General features: G+C 42.1%; 2 pseudogenes; both read left to right on the top strand.

Annotated features, from left to right (window-relative positions):
* The first annotated feature begins 459 nt into the window (after positions 1-459).
* LOC123443150 lies at positions 460-1,036 on the top strand (annotated as a pseudogene).
* A 10,169-nt stretch (positions 1,037-11,205) lies between these two features.
* On the top strand, positions 11,206-11,782 carry LOC123443149 (annotated as a pseudogene).
* The last annotated feature ends 784 nt before the right edge of the window (positions 11,783-12,566 follow it).

The following is a 12,566-nucleotide window of genomic DNA, read 5'->3' as shown; positions in this document are numbered from 1 at the left end:
CCTAGCATAGTTTTTTATCGTCTTTTAGGAGAGAGACATCACTAGTGAACATCATGTGACTCCGGTTCATATCACCATCATTGTTTACACCTCCATCATTTACCGCTTTCATTTACTTTTCCCTTGCAATCACTATTACCTTCCCGCTTGTGTTTTGATCCTTTGTAAACTACAATGCCGGAGAGATTGACAACCTCTCTGTACTCGTTGGGAGCAAAGTTATTTGTTGTGTGTGCAAGTCCGCGTCTTCTGCTAGCGCCAGAGTGGAAGACACCTACTTGTTGATCCTAGGAGTCCTCCTTGTTCGATAAACCTTACAGTTTTCGTGTGAGGATAATTTGCTGCTAACTACATCTCCACCTTCCACTTGGGGTATCCAACGAGGGGCGAGAAGTATATCCATCAACTCATCATCAGTACACCATATGGCAATTTGAATTGCAGCCATGATAAATATATATGCCTCTCCCAAATCCAATGATTGGATTTAACCTCCCCAATTATAGCTCATTGATAAATTAGAGTGACTAGAAAGATTCTTAAACAAGATATTGTACTCCCTATTTTCTACTATGAAGTTGTGGCCCAAACTCCAAGAGGTGTATTGTAGACCATTTCAAGATCTATGTATGACATTCTACCCGAGTTTATATATTCTAAGCTTTTAAGAGCAACTTTAAGAGAAGTGTGCTACATCCATAATTCGCCGATTGAAAACAAAGAACCTCTTCTTCATGTGCCTCCAAAGGCCATATTTGAGAAATTATCTGATGACAAGAAGTGGTGGACTTCCTAAGACTCGAGAACACATCTCAACTGCTTCCGAAGAAGTGTGGCAAGTGTAGAGCTAACAGAACGGATCAGGTGTGATCTTGTTAGCATGGACAATCCGCCGCCTGATAGTGTTCAAAAATATGTCATTAATGAGTGCAAAAGGGAGAATCTTGTCTCGGTCGGAAATAACAAAGTAGGTCCATTGGAGCCTCAAGAGATTGAATATCTACTCGGTTTTCCAACGGACCACACAAGGGGATGAAAACTTATTCCATGTTGACGTTGTTGCTTACCGCTTGTTGATATATTGATTAATGTATCCCCTTGGGTACTGATTGTTCAAGCCACAAGAATAGCAGGATTTCCAAAATGAGATTGGCATCATAATATTATGCTATCACACATAGGGAGGTGAGGTTGGGACAATATTTCGTATGTAGAAGTCATTCCTACTTGCCATAGATGAACTATACGTGTTATCCACATTTACATGGGAGTTATTCTCCATGACTAGCCGTAAAGAGCTGAAATGCGAGTCACTTGGTTGGCATTAAGAAGTCAGTGTTCTCTTATATTTTTGTGCAGGATTTTCTATGATCTATGCGATAGAAGGAGGAGAAGATTAACTCATTTGTAGACAGGGTAGGGCCCATAGGTGTGCCAAATGTGAAGCCCACACATGGCAAATATATTTTAGGGCCCCCAAATTTTATATATGCCTAGTATGTATTTCTAAAAAATGATGTCCCTGGGCGCTCGGCCTCACATAGCTATGGGCCTGGCATGCTCTGGGCCGCTCTGAGTCAAGGCGGAGGGGCAAGCAGCCGCTGCTCGATTGATCGGGATTGTCACACCTCATCAAAAATAAAAAGAGAGAAGATCATAGGGACTTAGAACGATATGGGAGTCAGATCGATCGCAAAAGGACAACAACACCATCCTATCGTGTCGCCGTCGCTATGAGCATACAAGAGGATCGATCGACAACAAACGATAGATTTCAGACTCGACGAAAACTGGATTGTTTGATCTGATCGTTTGGTGACCGCGACACCAGACTCCACGACACCAATGTGTTGGCGATGGGCGACACGACACATGGGCACACAAAGACAGTTCCTTCAATCTTAACTAGAGTGCTTCACGACAACTTCTATCATGGTTTTGATCCTCTAGGTGCTTCACGGCTTCAAAAAATGTAGCCTGCCGGCTGCCGCTGGTGAGATATATATACATTATAATTTCTCGATAGTTCATTTTTTCTAGTGAGACGAGGCCTCATTTTATACTTTCACACAGGGCCCAGAATTTTGCCGGCGGACCCTATTAGTAGACAATGGGCTTTTGTGAAGATGCAGTTAATATGGCTATTAGAAGATGTGGCATCGGGCCTTCTACAATTAGATTTTTCACGTTTTATGGAAAAGGCACCTTAATATAATGGATCACCTTTATTCTATGATGAAAATCTGGCCCAACCTCCGAGACGTGTATGGACGATCATTTCAAGATGGACATTCAACCTGAGTTTGTGGGTTCTAAGCATTTGTGTGCAACAACAAGGAAATGAGGCTATATCCATAATTTGCCAACTGAGAACAGGGCACCTCTTCTTCCTCTACATCCAAAGTCCCAGACACTCCCTCATTACATTACTATGGGAATTAGCTTTGGTAACACATCCCAGTAACACAAGAAAAAATGTGTTACCGAGTTAAAGAATGGTAACACAACATTTGTGTCTACAACTAAGCTGTAAGACATTCTACGAGAAGTGTCAAGAAGTTGTAACGCATATTCCACATGCGTCGAATGTGTTACAATGTTGTAACACGTTACTTATGTCGGTTGAGAGAGTGTTACAAAAATGTAACACATATATGAGATGTGATTTTGTGTTAGAAGACCTATTGAGGAATGCGAGCTCTTGGTATGGGAAAGAGAAAACTGTAGGACAATTGGCGATGCTTTCACCTGTGGATTAACAAGTGTTTGGCCTTCAGCAGGTGTATGTTAATATTTAACTACTTCGGTTTTGTTAAATTAAATTTGGGATATACTTAATTGTAATTCTGTTTGTATTTTTTTTATTGAGAGTTTCAGTGGTTGAGTTAATTCGGATGATTTTGCTCATGGGGAATCAAGATGCGAATATGATATATTTATTCAAGAAAAATTTGAGGGGCGCGTTCCAGTGAACATGAGTAGGTTTCCTTCCAACCAGCACTAGAGATGTTTCAGTATATCAAAAATTATGTTACTGTTTTGTTGCTACAATAAACAAGAGTTGTTGATGGATTATCAAAATGCCTTATAAAGGGCTAGTGTAGGTACTGCTAATCATTATTATTTGTGTTGCAATTTTCATTAAAATGTGTTACTAACCATGTTGCCACACCAGGAAAAGCATGTTACAACATGTGTGCCTATAGTTATGAAAGTGTGTTATGAGGGTCATCGGTAAAACATATGTCTTGGTTAGAACAATACAATTGTAACACCGTTTAATACATATAGGAATAGTTCTTATGTGCTACAATAGATACCACCTACTAATATAGCCTAAACAGGGCCGGTCCATACATATTCGGGGCCCTGGGGCGAGACGACAAATGGGGTCCTTGTATATGAATAAAAATTAAGAATATATTATATTTCGAAAGCAATTATGTACATAGCGTAGATTGATGATCGAGAAAACTACATCATAATAGTATGGAAATAATATAGTTCTACAAAAGAGCGTTCTTTTAAGTTGCACAAACAGACTATCATCTTGCTCTTCTAAGTATGAAAACATTGTCAAAACTGATAACGACTTGAACCATTTATGTTTTTTTCACTTTCTTTTCTCACAAATAAACATTTTTTTAGAACACATGTCACCAAATAATTGCAGAAAAATTGTTAATACGTGGAACAAAAGCATTTGGGTATGGGCATATGGCTTGATGTCGAATTGTCGATGTAGTTTCCCCGGATCCAATGAAGGTTCGAAGAACAGACCAACAAAAGAGTAGGAACTAGGAAGAGAAGAATTGAAGATGTCAGGTGGACCAATCAGAAGCGGAGAGGCGGGTTGTTTAACAGCGAATGAAAAGAGTACTTGATTATGCTAAGGAGGGAGACGTACCATCTCTGATGTGGTGATGCCTCAAACGTCTATTGATGGGGAACACTGAGGATGCTATGAGAGGTGATTGGGGAAGGGAATATCACCATCGATCTCCACTAATGGATGCATGGGAGCACCATCTCGAATTTGGAAGTGAACGGGAGCGACGACGCTATTCTCCAGGATTGGAGAATTTGGGGGTGGAGCAGAGGAGGCAAGATTTTTTTAGGAGCTGAGGAGGCGAGATGACCGTAGGTGATCGATGGAGTGCTATAGCAGACCGATTCTTTGGGTCCGGAAAAGCTAGCTATGTTGTGGGTTTGTGCCTTTTTTCTTCCTCCCATTTTTCTGGATCTAAATAAAAAATATACTAATATATATATATATGTAATACTACCTGGGACGGGGCCCCTCCCTCCTAGGGGCCCAGGGCGGCTGCCCCGTTTCCCCTGCCTATGGGCCGGCCCTGAGCCTAAAAGAACACCTATAACAGTACCTAAGATGTAGTAGCACATCGACGTGTTACTAGAGATCTATACTCACCTAGTGTTACAAGAAAGTATCGGTCTTCCCGGGACTCGAGAATGCAACTCAACTACTTTGGAACAAATGTGGCAAGTGAAAAGCTCACATAATCTGTTCGGGTATGATCTTTCCAGCACATGCAATCAACCGCCTTGAAGTGTTCATAAACATGTCATCAATAAGTGCAAAAAGGAGAATCTTGTCTAGGTTGGAAAGAACAAAGTTGCTCTAGTGGAGCATCAAGAAATGGAATAACTACTAGGTTTCCTAAAGGACCAGAAAAGGGGATGACAAGACATTCCAAGTTGATACCATTGCTTACCACTTGTTTATACATTGACTGAAGTATGCACTTGGATACTGATTGTTCATGCCACAGGAATATCAATATGTTGAAATATGATTGGCATCCAAATAATTTAGCATGACACATAGGGAGGTGAGTCTCATCCGGTATTTTGTGTGAAGAAGCCATTCATACTTGGCATCGAGGAACTAGAAGTGTTATCAACATTTACTTGGGAGTTATTCTCAAGACCTTGCCATAAAGAGGTGAAATGCCACTCACTTAGTTGGCATTAAGATGTCAGTAGTATATAGCAAGTATTCTCCAATCTTAGTTTTTGTTATACTTTTGTGCAGGATTTTGTACAAGAGATGTCAGAGAAGGATGAGAAGATTAACTCATTAGTAGATAATGGGCCTTTGAAGTTGAAGCTAATATGTGTACTACAAGATGTGGTATCAGTCCTTCTAAAGTTTTTGCCTTAAAGTTTATTTTTCTATGGAAAAGGAACCTTAAGAAAATGTACCACCTCTTTTGTTGTGTGAAAATGTGGCCCAAGCTCCTAGACGTGTATGGTCTACCATTTCAAGATCTCTGTATGACATTAAACCTAAGTTTGTGGGTTCTAACCATTTGTGTGTAGCAAGGAAAAGAGGTTACATCCATAATTTGCCAACTAAGAATAGACCTCCTTTTCTTCCAATGCCTCCAAAGGCCATATTTGAGGTATTCCTTCATTAAAAGAAGCAATGGCCTTCCTGGATTCGAGAACGCAACTCAACTGTCTGTGAAAAAGTGTGACAGGTGCAAAGCAGATAGAACAGTTTAGGTGTGCTCTTTCTGGCATGGGCAATCCATCGCCTCGAAGTGTTCAAAATGTGTCATCTATTAGTAAAAAAATGATAATATTGTCTGGAATGAAATTACAAAGTCACACCATTGGAGCCTCAAGAGATTGAATATGTACTAGATTTCTCAAAGCACCACACAAGGGGATGGCAACTCATTCCAAATTGATATCGTTCCTTACCACTTGTTCATATAGTGATTGAAGTATCCCCTTGTGTACTGATAGTTCATCAAGAATAGCAAGATTTCGAAAAGGTGATTGGCATAAAAATATTATGGCACGACACATAGGGAGGTGCGGTTGGGCTAGCATTTTTCTGTAGAATCCATCTATACCTAAAAACTCGTAGTATTAGGAATATCTACTTGCGAGCTATTCTCAAGGACTCGACGTAAAAAGCTGAAATCCTAGTAACTTAGTTGCATTAAGAAACCAGAAATACATAGCAAGTGTTCCCTAATCTTAGTTTTTTTATACTTTTGTGCATGATTTTGTACGGGAGATGTGAGAGATGGACAAGAAGATCAATCCATTAGTAGATAATGGGATTTTCTGAAGATGAATCTAATAAAGCTATTATAAGATGTTGTATCAGTCCTATTAAAACTATTGTCTTCATGTTCATTTTTCTATGAAAAATGCACCATATGACACATACACAGACATAAAAGATGTGTGTGAATGTTTGTGTGTGTGTGTGTGTGTGTTAAAATATTCCTAGGTGCGGATGGTGATCTCTTTGTATTAGTTGATTCGATTAGTGCATCACGGGTTGCATGATAACTTAAATTAACAAGACATCAGGTACTTTGTAATTTGATGCACATTGGAATAGAAGAAACGTGTTAGCTATTTTAGTTTGATGTAAGGACACTACAGTATGTGTGCATTTTGCAGGTTACATATAGATTCTTTGATTCCTTTGGAGGGAGAAAGATTGCAAGCATAGTGGAAGAGAACAAGAAAGGGAGAAGCGATATGGAGGTACACCACATGGAAATTTGGATTGCAGTCATCATAAACATATATGCCTCTCCCAAAACCAATGATTAGCTTGAACGTGCCCGATTTTAGCCTTTTCTACGTTGAAAATGTGGCCCAATCTTCGAGTGGTGTATGGGCGACCATTTCAAGATCTATGATATATTGATTGAAGTATTTCCTCGGGTACCAATAGTTCATGCAAAATAAGAATTGCATTGATTGCCCGATATTGAAATACTATGGCACGACACATAGGGAGGTGAGGATGGTATTCTCTCTCCATAAGCTATTCATACTTGGCATAGAGTAACTGGAAGTGTTATCAACATTTTTTTGGGAATTATTGTGAAGGTGGAGTCGTAAAGAGTTGAAATTCCCCCTCTAATCATGAAGTATCATTCTCACATTTTTGTCACACAAGACAATCCAAGCCTATGAAATGAGCACCAATTATCCTCAGCTGCAAGCATACTTTTTTGAGGGGGTGCACAAAATGTTGGGTGTGCACTATGTTGGGGATATTCCCCATGGGAATAATCACACATCAGGAATGACCCGATAAAGGTTGTACGCCGCCATACCTTGACCGGAGCTATAGAAGGAAATTCTTTGGGAAAGACACGAAGTGGAGGAAGACGACCCGTCTCTAGGGCCGACTCATCGTATAGGTCATGGGATGGCTCATGGAAAGGCCTTGAGCAAGTAAATGTGTATAGGACAGACTAAAGCATGGGTTGGCAAGTACGTCCCGGACTCCTTGTAACCCTAGGGGTTTGACCTATTATATAAAGGGGACCCCGGGGACGTAATAGATAAGAAAGAAACTCTCAAGAGCTAGGTTAGCGATTCCGCACCCTTGTAACCTATATCAGCATCATCAATAACATACAAGCACGACGTAGGCTTCTACCTCCATCAGAGGCACCGAACCTGGGTAAACTCGTGTCTTTCATTCCTGATCAACCCCATCAAAGCAACCACCAAGTTGTGATGGCTCCTAGACTTAGTCCTTTCATGAGGATATCTGTCGTGACAAAACCACGATAATTGGTGCCACCGTGGGGCTCGAACTGACGATCACAAGGTTAAGAGCCTCAAGTGAGTTGTCGGTGAAGATGTTTGGCCAGAGCTTGGATTCGCCGATCTTGGCAATGAAGACATGGATCTTCCCGAAGGGGACCCGATAACTATACTCGATTGAGCCGGCCTTGGAACCCCAACCAGAATCGTCGATGTAGAGCTTGGCGCTGCAACCCTTCGTCATCCGTCCGATCGCGTATCCCTTGATCCCTGGGAGAGCTCCCTCCAAGAACTCAACACCATCGTGCGTAGTCCCCACAATGTTGGGGCTCCAAGTCCGGCTCAGTAGAGTTAGGGTACCGGGCCCCCCTTCGACAAGATCCACGTCTTCATCGGTAAGATCAAAGAATTCAAGCTCGGGCTGTATATTTTGACCGACAATTTCGAGCCTGCTCGACGCTTCCAACCCGTCCGGGCACAAGCCGCTCGGGAGACTGCTATCATCAAAACTGCCATATGTGATCCAGAGTCGCACATCTTCACCAACATCGACGAGCCGACTCGATGCTTTCAACCCGACACGATGCAAGCTACCCGGAACCACGTTTTATTGGGTTTACTCCAGGAGTTGATCTATCTTGAAATTACAAGTCGGGTAGCGATACTCTTTCCTATTCTGGTGATGAGTCATCGGTCGGTGAAATCGGGTCGATCCTTCCGTCGTTTGACGATTAACTCGGGGGCTATACCGATGAAGATACTGACCCAGAGGTTCTCGAGCCACCACACCGTGTAACTGTCTTGATGGCAGGGAATAACGCACCTGGAACGACACTTGTTTAGAGTTCCACTGCCATCGGTCCCAGGACTAAGGGTGAGACCCCGACTTTGGGAAGAGCCGGCTCAAGCAAGCTGCCGACTCAAACCCTTTTGGAATTGTAGACCACATTAAGTACCCTTGTGGCATCCGCCATAACCGAGGAGAATGCGATGGAGGGTGGTGCCGAGATAGCCACAGTCTAGGAAGAGATCAATGCGGAGAACACTCGAATAGCGGAGATGCAGGCCCGCACGCATACAAAGAGATTCTAAGCACTTGCGGAAGGAGGCAAATCACTTAGGGTTTTGGAAAATGGAGACTCCATGGTTCACACGAGAAGGCATCGGAGTCATCTACCCCAACCATTGTGTGAGCCAGACTATTCGAGACACCGCTTGGTACGAGTGTTCGAGGAACACGAGTCGGCACGCCTGAAGAGTGCCGTGTCACACCCCAGTTGACACGAGTAGTACCTCCAATTGCAAACATGCCGATTTATCAAGAGTCCCCGGCCTGGTTCAGCAATTGCCTCAACGTTTCCGTACTCCACCAGGTCATTACTCCAACCCTGTTGATAATATGCTCGCGGCGACTCAGAATCTTGCTGCAATCCCGATCATGGGAAACAACTCGACAAACATTGAGGCCAGGAACGCCATCAAGATGCTCAAGACTGTGGTAGTAAAACAAGACAATTTCTCTCATAGCACGTACCGGCTTCACTAAGCACCTCATAATAGTCGGATAAAGAGTCGGCATGCAATCTGAGATAGTTCCGTATGCACGACCACAGGTAGTTCCCCATCAGTCCGCAATCTGAGATGCACAAGCAATCATGGACGCCGCGTATTACGCGTGGATGAAAATTCAAACCTTCGCACGAAGGAATCGGTGAGTTCATAATATTGCTTGCATCGGTCTGAAACAAAATCTTCAAGGCCAACATTTCGTATGTACACGCAAAATTCTTCCTTGAATCCATCTCGACCATGAATGATTCCGATGACCAATCACAAGGCCGCACTTGAGCTTCCCTTGGGTGTTCAAGGTGTGGCTCGCGTATCGCGAGTCTTGGGGTCTTCTTGCTCGAGGAACCACCTTGGTATATTTTCCTAAACATTTTTCTTTCTCTGAAAACTAAATCTGAAATTTTTAGTGACTCCACATAAAAATGAACAAAACTCAATCAAAGCTTATAAAAACTACTCCCACAAGTGCCTAGAAGTTATATCATGCATCAAAACTACTTGGGACCCTACAAATTTGACATTCAAGCTCACGAACAAGGTCACCACAATAGCAAGATTTTGCAATATATAAAGCACTAGAACAAAAACTAATTGGACCATTGGAGGAGTCACATACCAATGAACAATCCCCTAAAATAGTTTTGCAAATGGAGCTTTGAGCAAGGAGATCGAAAATGGCAGCAAGATGAGCTAAGACACGGGTTTGAGAAATGGTGGGATTGTTTCTGGAGGAAGGAGTGGACGGGTACTGGAATAAGTGAAGGGGCCCCACCTGGGACCCACAAGCCAGGGGGCGTGCCCAGGGGGTGGCTGCGCCCTGCAGGCTTGTGGCCCACTGGTGCAGTCCTCTGATGTATTCTTAGTGCCAGAAATTCTTAAATAATCGAGAAAAAATCATACTAAATTTTCAGGGTGTTCTGAGAACTTTTATTTTTAGGTCATTTTTAAATTGCACGGATAAAACGGGAAACGGAGAAATAAGTTAACTTTTTACTAAATTGAAACTAAAGAAAAGAAAATAAAGGTTGGGTACAGAAGGTTGTGCTTTCTAACTTCATCTATCTCATGCTCGTCAAAAAGAATCCATCAATAAGGTTGATCATGTCTTATTGACAAACATTTTTCGAATGGCATGGAACCAGAGAGTTTTCGAATATCACTAGGTTACCTCAATGGGGATATGCACGTCCCCAACAATAAGTATATCGTATTTCTTCTTGACAGTAGGGCGAGGGAATTCAAAGTCTCCAATAGTAAATGTTGGAATTTTTTCAATGGACTCGATACTATGGACTTGAAGTTGTCTCTTCGGAAAGTGTACCATATGCTCATTACCATTAACATGAAAAGTGACATTGCCTTTGTTGCAGTCAATAACAACCCCTGCAGTATTCAGAAAGGGTCTACCAAGGATGATCTACAATTTGTCGTCCTCGAGAATATCAAGAATAACAAAGTCTGTTAGGATAGTAACATTTGCAACCACAACATGCACATCCTCACAAGTAGTTGATTTGTCTTGGTGTACTGCCCATCACTATTGAACCTCTAACTATCAAGGAGCATAATTAGCATTGCGGTGCGATCCTAATTCCGTCAATTGCCCAACTGTAATTTGTTTACCCTAGCACAGTTTTTTATCGTCTTTTGGGAGAGAGACATCACTAGTGAACATCATGTGACTCCGGTTCATATCACCATCATTGTTTACACCTCCATCATTTACCGCTTTCATTTACTTTTCCCTTGCAATCACTATTACCTTCCCGCTTGTGTTTTGATCCTTTGTAAACTACAATGCCGGAGAGATTGACAACCTCTCTGTACTCGTTGGGAGCAAAGTTATTTGTTGTGTGTGCAAGTCCGCGTCTTCTGCTAGCGCCAGAGTGGAAGACACCTACTTGTTGATCCTAGGAGTCCTCCTGGTTCGATAAACCTTACAGTTTTCGTGTGAGGATAATTTGCTGCTAACTACATCTCCACCTTCCACTTGGGGTATCCAACGAGGGGCGAGAAGTATATCCATCAACTCATCATCAGTACACCATATGGCAATTTGAATTGCAGCCATGATAAATATATATGCCTCTCCCAAATCCAATGATTGGATTTAACCTCCCCAATTATAGCTCATTGATAAATTAGAGTGACTAGAAAGATTCTTAAACAAGATATTGTACTCCCTATTTTCTACTATGAAGTTGTGGCCCAAACTCCAAGAGGTGTATTGTAGACCATTTCAAGATCTATGTATGACATTCTACCCGAGTTTATATATTCTAAGCTTTTAAGAGCAACTTTAAGAGAAGTGTGCTACATCCATAATTCGCCGATTGAAAACAAAGAACCTCTTCTTCATGTGCCTCCAAAGGCCATATTTGAGAAATTATCTGATGACAAGAAGTGGTGGACTTCCTAAGACTCGAGAACACATCTCAACTGCTTCCGAAGAAGTGTGGCAAGTGTAGAGCTAACAGAACGGATCAGGTGTGATCTTGTTAGCATGGACAATCCGCCGCCTGATAGTGTTCAAAAATATGTCATTAATGAGTGCAAAAGGGAGAATCTTGTCTCGGTCGGAAATAACAAAGTAGGTCCATTGGAGCCTCAAGAGATTGAATATCTACTCGGTTTTCCAACGGACCACACAAGGGGATGAAAACTTATTCCATGTTGACGTTGTTGCTTACCGCTTGTTGATATATTGATTAATGTATCCCCTTGGGTACTGATTGTTCAAGCCACAAGAATAGCAGGATTTCCAAAATGAGATTGGCATCATAATATTATGCTATCACACATAGGGAGGTGAGGTTGGGACAATATTTCGTATGTAGAAGTCATTCCTACTTGCCATAGATGAACTATACGTGTTATCCACATTTACATGGGAGTTATTCTCCATGACTAGCCGTAAAGAGCTGAAATGCGAGTCACTTGGTTGGCATTAAGAAGTCAGTGTTCTCTTATATTTTTGTGCAGGATTTTCTATGATCTATGCGATAGAAGGAGGAGAAGATTAACTCATTTGTAGACAGGGTAGGGCCCATAGGTGTGCCAAATGTGAAGCCCACACATGGCAAATATATTTTAGGGCCCCCAAATTTTATATATGCCTAGTATGTATTTCTAAAAAATGATGTCCCTGGGCGCTCGGCCTCACATAGCTATGGGCCTGGCATGCTCTGGGCCGCTCTGAGTCAAGGCGGAGGGGCAAGCAGCCGCTGCTCGATTGATCGGGATTGTCACACCTCATCAAAAATAAAAAGAGAGAAGATCATAGGGACTTAGAACGATATGGGAGTCAGATCGATCGCAAAAGGACAACAACACCATCCTATCGTGTCGCCGTCGCTATGAGCATACAAGAGGATCGATCGACAACAAACGATAGATTTCAGACTCGACGAAAACTGGATTGTTTGATCTGATCGTTTGGTGAC

This window comes from Hordeum vulgare, chromosome 3H (assembly GCF_904849725.1).
Source record: "Hordeum vulgare subsp. vulgare chromosome 3H, MorexV3_pseudomolecules_assembly, whole genome shotgun sequence".
NCBI classification, from domain to species: Eukaryota; Viridiplantae; Streptophyta; class Magnoliopsida; order Poales; family Poaceae; genus Hordeum; species Hordeum vulgare.
This window is presented reverse-complemented; position numbering and strand designations above follow the sequence as displayed.